Source organism: Pavona decussata, unplaced genomic scaffold (assembly GCF_977016875.1).
Source record: "Pavona decussata unplaced genomic scaffold, jaPavDecu1.1 SCAFFOLD_262, whole genome shotgun sequence".
NCBI lineage: Eukaryota > Metazoa > Cnidaria > Anthozoa > Scleractinia > Agariciidae > Pavona > Pavona decussata.
In genome coordinates this window covers 892,501-904,568 of record NW_028145665.1, presented here as the reverse complement: position 1 = coordinate 904,568, position 12,068 = coordinate 892,501, and positions in this window count along the sequence as shown.

Sequence of the window (12,068 nt, the reverse complement as noted above, 5' to 3'; positions counted from 1 at the left end):
GAAACCCACCTTCATTTTCAATTTGTGGCGAGGTATTTTTGTGTTTTCGAAGGTTTCGGAGTTTATTTCTCAAAATTCGGCCGGATTTTCGAATTATTTGAGGAAATCGATTTCTCACTCTCGCTGGCTAAAAATACCCGAATTAATTAGCAAAAATTAGCATTGACGTAAATTCCGTAGCGTAAGAAATAAAAGCTATATTATCAGAAAGTGGAAACTAAACGTAAAAGAAGAAGTATTTGGCCCTTTATATCAGCCTGTTTTTCGGTTCTAGATCATACCTCTTACTGCGAAAAAACACATTCTTTGATGACGATTTGACAAGAGCCGTAACAAAGCGAGTTTCACCTTAAAATTATAAACTGACTTTTCGATATGTGGCCACTCTCCAATATGGTTCATTTTACGGCAATAGAGTGATAACATAACCTTCTTCCACAGAATATAAAAATTGGTTTGGGTTATTTAGCAAGGGCTCCATAAAACGCCATTGAAATCTGAGTAGTTTGACTGAAATGTGAGCTCATTAGCATATTGTCATGTCGTTGACATGCAAAGCGTAAACACTAATTAAAGCCTAATAAAACTCAGGTTTTGATTGAAATTATGAATCGAAACTCCTGCTTCATACTTAAAAAGGCTGACTTACTTCAGCGTATGCTCCAGCAATGGTCCATGTGACAAGTCGTTTTCAGAAACGAAAATAACTTCGTTGAAAGCGAAAAAATGTTCGGTCAACCGTCACCAGTTACGTGACGCACCGGATATGACATTGTCACGCATACCGATAAAGTGAAGTTTGAAAGAGCCCAAAAACAGTATCAAATGAATTTTATCTGTCTTTATGATTTGGTAGCGAATTCAGTAGGTTAGTGTTTAGCGAAATATCGTAAAATACCGGTTACAACACAACTCAGTAACGTGTTTTGGGCACGGTCGAATAACTTGGATAGCTTATATAACGGGGAGGTGAGGAGGGGTGCTGGGGAGGGGAAGCTTTTAAGCGGTATAAAAAAGAAAAAAAGAAAAAACCTATGGCAAAGATCAGTCAAGAAACGAATTTAAGCGACTTTCTTGTGCAATTTCGTACGAGCGCGCGCGCGCCTCTCCCTTACGTGCTTCGTCGGAAATCTCTCCCAAAAAATAATATTGCCTGACGCGCAAGGCAGACTGGAGGGTACGAGGACTAGTCACAACCGCTCTCCCACATTGATAAGATCTTCAAAAGCCTGCGCTCCAGCCGAACTGATATAGTCTAGACCTTGTGACGACTTTTTAGTAGACGCTGCACAAACGGAAAGTCTGTTAAACAGAGTTCTGCGACTGAGAAGGGTAAAATTGAACGACTCTGCATATGCAAGGTATTGCTTTACGTTCGTTTCAGCGATTAACTTTCGGATAACGTTGGGGACTGTCACAACGTTATTTGTTGGCAACTTGATGGTCTTCTCTCCGAATGGTAAATCCTGGATAACATGAGGACTCCTTATGGAATCCAAGAAGTGGTTGACCTGTGTGGGTGAAACGAACATTTTTGTCCGGGATGACTGTGGCAGTGGAACACCTCTCCCATGAAGCATTGTATGCTTTCTTGCTGTACTGAATCTGTACCTGATAAAATCAGGGATCCATGTGTTCAGGGTTCGGAGTATTTGACGTCTGGGGTCCCAGGTTCTTGTAATAGTGTAGCACTCTATCCAGAGCGTTCATGAGTACGTCATCCACCTCACCCTCGCTTTTGCTGTCAGTTGAGAATTGTTGGTTTAACAATGAGACAAGCGAATGCCACAACTTTTCTGATTGATTGGGCGCTACTTCATCTAAGACAGCAGTCACCACCTGTTTTACTTTTCGAAGATGGCGACGACGCGTTATTTCACTCGATTCATTCCACGGTAACCTTACAGTTTGCCTCACTGGGCTGACATCCTTGCTTTCCAAGAATTCGTTCAGTTTGGTCAACGGCGAATAGTCATCAGGCCTCCGATTGCGGGAATCAGTTGTTGCGTCCATGCTGGAATCCGAAGGCGAACAAAGGCTTCCCCCTGGCGTCTTGATGTTGGAGGGACAATAGACAGGTGCGGGCGTATTTTGCGCATCTGGGACAGCCCTGATACACTCGAGCTCATTCTGCAACAAATTATGATGAGAACTTGCTCGAGACTAAAGGACCACGTGACTTATCTTGATAACGTCAAGTCTGGACTCAAAACATCTGTTAATGAAATATCCATATTATTAATAGTGGCTCCTGGTAGAAAATGGTTAACACTTACCAGTGACATATCTCCCATTTGGAGAATAACTTCGCTTTCAATGTCAGACGGTTGGGGCGCGATCTCGATTTCAGCTTCGCCAAGAAGCTTAGGGCAATAAGAACAGACGACTGTAAATACGAAGTGCAATTGCTTTATAACTGAAGACTTCATCCATTTGCCCGCATGTAATCGCCCAAGAATATGTTATTTTAATATTGTAAATCCTTTCAAACCCGTGTCAGTGAACGTTTTTTTTTTTTTTTGTGCTAACCGCAACTCGAGAAATAAACACTGTTGGTAAGGTTCACAAGAAGAACGCTTTCATTACAGACCATTACAGATTGGAAAATAATTAAACATATTTTTGTTAAGACAACAACAGCACTGGCAATCATCCAACCCGGGCAACTACGTTTTAGTCAACAGCGAAACTACGTTTGCGCTCACAACTCGTAGAATTGAATAAGCAATCCCTCAAAGTAATGTTCTCCCTCCGCAGTTGTAAACGATTAAGGTACTAACTGAATCAGCTATGGGATGGTAACAAATTGTCTAAAAAGGCCGTTAAAAACTTAGTGCACTTGACTAGCATGCGCGTTTCTGGCTGTTTATCAGACAATGCCCAGTTACAATACAGTTGCACACTGTATTGTTTGCACAGTCCAATACTTAGTAAATGTAAATCCCCTTTGCCTTTTTACCTGGTACAAAAAATGCACGGCTTTACCTCAAGTGAAAGGAACGTTCGTAATAAAAACGTAGACAAAAAGCTCACCTGCTGATAAGACCGAGTGTGAATTCCTCAGGAAAAATCTCCTCGATATCAAGTTGTCCATTTCACAATACCAGGAGCAGCACGTATTACACTGACAGCGCGTGAGCACTTACACCAGCTAATAGATTTATAAACTGGCAATTCAATGGCCGTGATCGTGAGAGAAGGGATTTATTTCAGGTTCAAAAAATGATTTGTTCTATTTGGAGAATTACTTGTACAGTATTATCAGAAGATGCAGTTAACTTTCTTTAGTAAGATCGCTAACACCGAGGAGAACGTGGAGAGAGCACAATCCACTTCCCCTTTCCCGTTCCCATCAAAACATCAGAAGCAAAAATGTTTTCTGCTACTTCGGCTTGCTGACATCGGACAAATTCGGGAACCCATGGGCTCCTGACAAATTTTAATATCTTGACATTATAGAAATTGAAATTTCGTGATATATTCCTGTGAAAAGCTAATTAGAATGATGCCAAATGTAATGATGTGCGCAGGCTTTTTGAGACTGAAATGCATTTGGGCAGCGGATTTCTTCCTTTTCTTTTTTAATCCGAATAGATTTTCTTTAAATCAGCCAGTTCTATTTTTATTTTAATGCATTTACCAAATATGTACGCACATGTGTACAATGCAAATTCAATTCAAATCAATTTTTATTTTACACTTATTACAACGAAATACAATATATTTTACAGTAAGAATAAAAAATTAAACGTAGAGAGCAATTTACTTAATGATTTTACTTTCTACGGAAGAAGTGCGTAGTGGCCAAAGGAGCAAGGCTTTCGTGTTGGCCACTTCCTCTGTGCAGTTAAATAAAATAGGGGGAAGAAGAATTTATAATACTGGTTGAAAAGCTCTGCTAGTTAGATTAGGCTTGGGTTAGGAAAATACAACAGTAAGGAAAAAAGTGTTTACAGCAAATATGTAAGTATACTATGAGTATACGTTAATTTTTTATATTATTTATGTTTGGCTATCAAGTAGAAAAAGTTTGAATTTCTTTTTAAAAACATTGTAGGGCAGACACTTAACTTCCATTGGAATTGTTTCCCAGGTTTGTGATGCCGCTACTCTAAAGCGTGCTAAACCATAATTAGTTCAAGAAAATGGTCTGTGCAGGCAAACGGGTTAGAATTAGTTAACGTTACTTATTCAGGAAGGCTCATCCGCAAACTAGGCTGGTATCCAAAGGGGCCCTTCATCAGCTAAAGGCTTGTATTGTAACTGGTATTTTACAATATTTCGCTAAACAACAACCTACTAAATCCGCTACCAAATAATAAGGACAGCTAAAATTCATTTGATGCTGCATTTGGGCTCTTTCAAACTGCACTTTATCGGTATGCGTGACAATGTCATATCAGGAGCGTCACGCATTTTTAATGATAACTGGTGACGGTTGACCGAACAGTTTTTTGCTTTCAACGAAGTTGTTTTCGTTTTTGAAAACGACGTGTCACATGGACCATTGCTGGAGCATACGCTGAAGTAAGTCAGCCTTTTTAAGTATGAAGCAGGAGTTTCGATTCATAATTTCAATCAAAAACCTGAGTTTTCGGCTTTAATAAGTGATTACGCTTTGCATGTCAACGACATGACAATAATATGCTAATGACTCACATTTCAGTCAAACTACTCAGATTTCGATGGCGTTTTATGAAGCCCTCGCTAAATAACCCAAACCAATTTTTATATGCTGTGTAAGAGGAGTTCTTTGCACACTTTACATCTGTAAAATTAACCCGATTGGAGAGTGGCCACATATTGAAAAGTCAGTTTGTAATTTTAAGGTCAAACTCGCTTTAGCAAGGCTGTTGTTAGATCTATATCAAAGAATGTGTTATTTCGCAGTAATAAATATTATCTAGAACCGAAAAACAAACTGATATTTAGTGCTAAATAATCCTTCCTTTAAGTCCAGTTCCTACTTTCCGATGATATACCCTCAACGATTATCGCGAGAACGTTTTTCCGAGTGCTAATTTTTGCTAATTAATTCGGACATTTTTTGGCCAGCGAGAGCGCGAAATCGATTTTCTCAAATATTTCCAAAATTCGGCCGTATTTTTAAATATAAACCTCAAAACCTTTCAAAACTCACTTACACCTCGCTATAAACTCCGTATGAAGGTGGATTAAATTTTAAGCGTGGCCGCGCTTTGATCGATATTTTTGTGCATTTGCTCTTAAGGAAAATCAAAAACCAAATGTTCACATTCTCAGGGCTAAGGCATGCCCTCTGAGCATTAACAATGTCCCCAGCAGTTGAGAAATTCTTTCACTTGGTACCACAATTGGGTTGGTTGCATCACACAAAACAGTAGTGATTGTTTGTAGTGGCTGCAGGGTTTCAATAGCCTTTTCACATTGTTTACATCTTCTTCTGATAAAGTGTACACATCCTTTATGTCTTTTCTCACTTCTTTTGTCATAAGGGTGGCCATAACAGCAGGTTCCAGTAGTGCAAATCTTTGCGTCATATCATATGTGCTATTCCATCTTGTACTCACATCTATGAAGAGTTTCTTTGGCTGTTCAATTTTCAACAAAGCAAGCTTCTCTTTTAAGACCTGAGAGGCTTTGGGACTTCGATGAAAGTATGACACTACTCTTCTCACACAGCCAGACAGCTGATTCAGTTTAGGGACCTCTAAACCACGTTTTGTTGCTAAATTGATTGTGTGTGCAAAACATCCTATATGGGGCTGTAGCCCACTTAGTTTTACACCCAGTGTTATATTGCTAGCTTCATCAGTCACGACACAATTCACACCATGTTGACGTTTTGTGTTCCACCTTGTAGCTGTGTCATTGAGGGCTTCCCCTAAGGCCTCTCCTGTGTGTGAGGATGGCAAGGTTGTAGTCTCCAACACATTATTTTCAAACTTCCACTCTTGGGAAATATAATGGCCAGTTGTAGTTATGTGTGATTCAGTTGCTCTGGACGTCCAGCCATCAGTTGTAAAGGCATCAGAAACTGCTTTCGACATGCTTCCTCACTTCTGTATATAATGATGGAATGACTGTTTGACTGAAGTATGTTCGTGAAGGCACTTTACTTCGGGGCTCCAGAACTTGAAGCAGCTTAATAAAAGCAGGGCTTTCAACAATACTGAATGGTCGGAGATCGTGTGCTATAAATACTCTGATATGCTTGGAAATATTTTGTGCATGGACCAAGTTTATCCGAAGGCTCTTCTCCATTCTTCATTCGAACCAGCTTTTGACTGACTTGGGAAGGAGGCTGTAGTACTTAAACACGCTTTAGTTGATGCACTCAGTGGATGATGTCGTTGGACATAAAAAAAAACATGAAATGAATATGATGGTATATTTCCAGCCTGGTGAATGAATGAGAATGATGTATTGTTCTAGAAAGTGACACAGGCATACTCGGAAAAAAGAAATCCGAGTGCTCCTATCAGGAATCGAACCTAAGAGCTTCTGATTTCTAGTTCGGATGCTCTACCACTGAGCTACAGGAGACGGATCTTGTGTCTTATAGGGGGCCTCGATCGATGGTAACGGTCGGTATGTCGGTCGAGTCACGGTCGACTGACGGTCGATATCTCGGTCGATATAACCACCGAGTAGCGGGCGAGTATCGATCGGGCATCGGCCGCTATATAGGCGATGTATCGACCGATCATTGGATCACTTTCGGTCGAGAGATCGACCGACAGTCGGTCGCGATAGCATCGGCAGTGTGTCGGCAATATATCGGTGAACCGTTGGTCAAGTATCAGTGAAGTATCGGTCGATGCAGCTGCCGATACTCGGTCGACACGAAAAAGGTACGAGGATTTTGCTTTGTTCTAAACCGCTTAAACCGGGACACTACAGTGTAATACGCTGCCATATTTTTGCGCGTTCTCTTGACCTAATATGGTAAAATGATGCAATAGTGTAAGAACAAAATGAGATAACAACAGACCATCGACCGACTATCGGTCGTTTTTACATTGGCCATCAACTGATATGACGACAGATATAGCGGTGCGCTATGTACACGAATGTCGATCGAGATAAGGACGAAGTGTCGAAAAACATATTGATAGAATATTGACCGATATATCGGCAGATACTATTGGCCGGTAAGCGGTGAAATATCGATGAAGTATCGGTGATGTGTCGGTGAAGTGTCGGTGTATTGCTATCTATATCGGCCGACAGCTTCCTCAGTCGATACGACGACCGCCATAGCGGTACAACATCGACCGAGTCATCCGCAATTATCGACCGAGTAGCGACCGAGGCTCGACCGAGATATCGACCGTGAGTCGACCGACATATCGACCGTCACCAACGATTGAGGCCCCCTATAAGACACAAGATCCCAGGAGACTCATGGGAGCTAAGGCCGTTAAACTAGGTTCATGGAACAAATATTCTGCATACTGCTAGGATTTGAATGTTGAACAAGTGGTATATGACTCGACATTCAAATCCTAGCAGTATGCAGGATATTTGTCCCATGAACTAGTTGTAGAGCATCCAAACTAGTAATCGGAAGGTCTTAGGTTCAACTCCTGATAGCAGCGCTCTGATTTCTTTTTTCCGAGTTTGCCTGTGTCACTTTCTAGAATAATACGTCCTCATGGAAAAACATGTTGGTCGTTGAGCCAGTGTATCGTAGTTTTGAGAAACAATGGCGACAAATTATGATTTCTTTTACATTGTTCCGTACCCCTTGGGCATCGTAAAATACTTTAAATTCAAAGTCTTTGCATACCTTTGATTTAAACGAGGACGGTGCCGGTTGTAACTCAACAGAGGAAGACATTTTGACGAATGAACTGCATGTTTTTGCTGTGGGCGCATAAGACTGTGTCAGCTGAGAACTTATGGAACCACGCATGCGCTCATGCTGCCATCTTGAAAAATACGTGATTGGAAGCATGCAAAGCGATACTTATTGTTTTGCGATACAGCGATATCCCATTCAACTATCGTTATTCGCATAGTAACAAAAAATATCGTGGTGCACCGGTGTATCGCTGCAGCCCTAAAAGTACTACTATATATTAAATGGAGTAATAATACACCAATCAAACGATTGACGTTACATAATTTTTGATAGGAATGACTTACTATTTAAGTACTTCCACAGAGCTTTCTTTAAAGCTATACACTGAATTACAATCACTTCATGAAGGATGGAGATTGTTCCATGTATCAATATATCTATACCAGAAAGAGTTAGAAAATATGCTGGTTATTGAAAAAGGTTTATAAAGCTTGTACCAATGGTAGTTTCTGGATTTCCTGGTATTAAAAGTAATATAATTATCTAAGTTAATTATATCAGAATCTCTTGTAATAAATTTGAATAGTTGAACTAGACTTAAGAATTCTCTATGAAGATGTAGAGTTGGCAAATTAAGAGTTTTTGCCGATCCTCGTAGGGAGTGTCCTTTCCCACGATCCGTCTTGTCATGCAACGTTGAACACTTGCATGTTTGGCAGATAAATTACCTGATGCAGATTCCAAACAGGACTAGCATATTCCTATAATGGGTGTACCATATGCACCAATCTTCAACTGTTTTTTTTTTTGCGCACTTCAACTTGCTTGAGGCCACTTTGAGCAGAGACAGACATAGAAGAAGGAGAACGATGATTGTGTATTAAGTATCGTCAGCAAACATTTCTGTAGGGCATGACAAATAGGTATATCACTAACATGCAAAACAAATAAGAGCGGACCCAATATGCTTTTCTGTGGAACTCCAGACAAGACTGGTGCCCAATCAGATTGACAATAAGTACTAGCTTAGCCTTTGTTGGAATTAAGTTTCCAAGTCTCATGAGAACCCTGATCCTTTGACTTGCCTTCCAACAAATTGAGCTTATGTGATCCGGAGGTATCCAGGGATGACGATAAGTTGAGACTGCCTTCTTCTGAACCCCTTCTACAACAATTTTGCGCAATTCATCAAATTAAACAAGGCTCTCCCTCTTGTTACCGCTTCTGTTGTTGTGATCTTTGACATGTTTGAATTGGTTTTCCAGGTTTTTCACCTTTGCCTTACTCTGCGTGGCGGTGCAAATGATTGTCAGATGTTGCTCTCGCAGCAAGACAATAACTGTGTAACTAACATTGTTTCAAAAAAGCTCCAAAACACAAGAAGCTCCTAAATGGTGGGAGATTTCTCACCACAATATCAAAACTTGATGAAGCATGCAGGTTATGAGAACTAATATGAAATGATAATCAAAGAGAAAATGTCTTGATGTTTAAAAAAACAAATACTCGTAACTAGTTTGCATGTTGAGATGGTATGTATAAGAATATAGAATTTATGTAAACCGTTTTAAAACTAATGGTTAAGTTAAAAATGCATTAAAAGAATCACTTTTCAGTCCTTAATGCAGATGGTAATCATGGCTTTTTTGGCCTTTAAAATAGATTTGATAGATGTTCAGTGGGGAGGCCAATAATTTCTGTGAGCAATCCAGCTTCCCACATTGAAGATATTGATATGTGCATACCTGTAGTAAGGCTGAGCTCAGTTGGGAGGTTGCTTTTTTGCACTTGTGCAGCTTATAAAAACTACCTGGATGCAGGCAATTTATTTAACATTGTCTCTGAGCCATACCCTATCAATCAGGCCTTGTTGACACTTGATTATAACATTGCCACATACTATCTGTACAGATACCTCTTTTTGTAGCACTTCAGTTGTTGCCATGATAGCTATATTACTAGCACTTTGGTTGTTGCCCACATGATTGTTGGTTTTACCTCTTCATTCATTAAAAATTGTTCCATCATTATGGGTCTGCTATGGTGTTTAACACTTACTAAGATTATTACTGCATTCATGTCAGGCTGGCTCCCAAAGACACCATGGTATTGTAACTGCCCTTATCAAGATTATTAAGCAGCAGACTCTTTATCCTCGCAGGGCTTGTACCAAAATGCTCTTGGGATGTGTCGTTTGCTGTCAACATGGTCAAATGCGTGTAGAATTAAACAGGACACAAGTTTCTCACACAATCCGATCACTTACACACGTACATGCAACCTTTATGTATTCAATGCGTTATTCTGACTGAATCAATTGTTGACTAAAGGTTATCCTGTATTACAGATCACTGAATGATTGACAAGTACCCAATAACTGCTCTTTCAGTTGATCCCTTATAATGTTAACAAAATAAGAAGTATACTAGTGGTTGGTTATGGTCTGAAATGTTTGATCTTTTAAAATTTGAGTGCGTTTCAATACAAATATGCACTATGAATGAATTACACAAGCCTAACACAAAAATTAATGTTCAAATCAACTCTGTGAACATACCTCTTACAAAAATGATTCTAGTCTCTAAGTAAACGTTACCAAAAGGAGAATACAGCAAAAATAATGTTTGGTTATGGTCTGAAATATTTTAGTGTTTTAAAATTTGTATGTGTTTACAAATGCAACTAAATATGTTGTGCTGCAAATTAATTACACAAGTCTAACACAATGTTCAATATTATTCATAACTGAATATTCCTCTTACAAAAATAATTGTAGTCTGAAGGTAAATGTTAAGAAAAGGAGAATCCAGGAATAATAAAGTTTGGTTGGGGTCCAAAATATTTGTGCGTTTTAAAATTTGTACACGTTTACAAATGTAGCTAAATATGCTGTGCTGCAAATTAATTACACAAGTCTAACACAATGTTTAAAACAATGTTATTCATAACTGAATATTCCTCTTACAAAAATAATTTTAGTCTGTAGGTAAACGTTTACAAAAGGAGAATACAGGAATAATAAAGTTTGGTTGGGGTCCAAAATATTTGTGCGTTTTAAAATTTGTACGTGTTTACAAATAACTAAATATGCTGCACTATAAATGAATTACACGAGTCCATCACAAAATGTTCAAAACAATTCATAAGTCTGTGAATATTCTAACTCTGTGAATGTTTAAATATTAGTTTATGAACGAATATCTGGAATGTTTGTCATATGGTAACAGTCCTGTGAATAGTTTGAAATACGTTGAATATGGAAAGTTATCGACAGTTGCCTGCAAGAATGCATTTCATGTCTAAGTGTTGTGTGAGTTGCTCATCACATGGTTTGTTTTCAACAGTTATTTCGCCTGTTTGCTTGTTTTCCTAGTCTCCTAGGTAGCAGGTTGTCAGGTTCTGGATTCTGTTGCACGGGTTGTTCTGGCTGTTCCAAATTGTTCGTCAATTCTCTCACTGAATTTCAGTTGGTTCATTTCTTTGCATTGGGTTGCATTTGGCACTGAAGGAAGCTTGGGTTGCACTAGCTCTGGGGTCTTCCTGTTCCTCTGGTGGTGGTTTCACATCTCGTAGCGGTTTGAATTTAGGTGTGTCCTTGCAGGTGTCTCGTTATCTTTTATCCGTGTTACTTCTATCTGTGATCCCTTGACTTTGGTGACTATGTAAATGAATGGTTCATATGGAGTTTGGCCCTTATGTTTGTACTCTCTCCTCACTATGACTACATCGCCAAGGTTGAGAGTGTGTTCTCTAGCATTGCTCCTCCTGTCATGATACTCTTTGCAAGTGTCTTTGTACTTACGGTCTTTCTCTCTTACCTTCTAGTCTCTTGTGTGCCATTCTACTGGGAAATGAGCTAGTTTTGTCCTCGCTTTGCAGTTCATCAGGAGTTGGTTTGGTGGTGTCTTTGTTGCAGAGTGTGGCATACTTCGGTAGGTCTGAAGGATATGGTAGATCGCCTCTTGAGAATCAATGGCATCTTGTTGCTATATGCGTTGGTGGTATGATGTTGTCAAGTCAAAGAAGTAATATATCAAACATGAGAAGGTGTATTTCATCAGATGTCCAAACACTGAGAAGTAGGTTTTTTTTACAGTAAGTAGTTAATTTATTGAACAAACTGAACATGTTGTAACAAGTAACAAATTAAGTTATTGTGCACGTAGAAAAATTGTTACAACATAGATATGAGATAATGATCATCTCTTGCCATGCCTACATGTGTATAAAGCTAGGGGGAGAGTAACGTAGTCATGTCAAGCAATTTGTCTACTTTAAACTG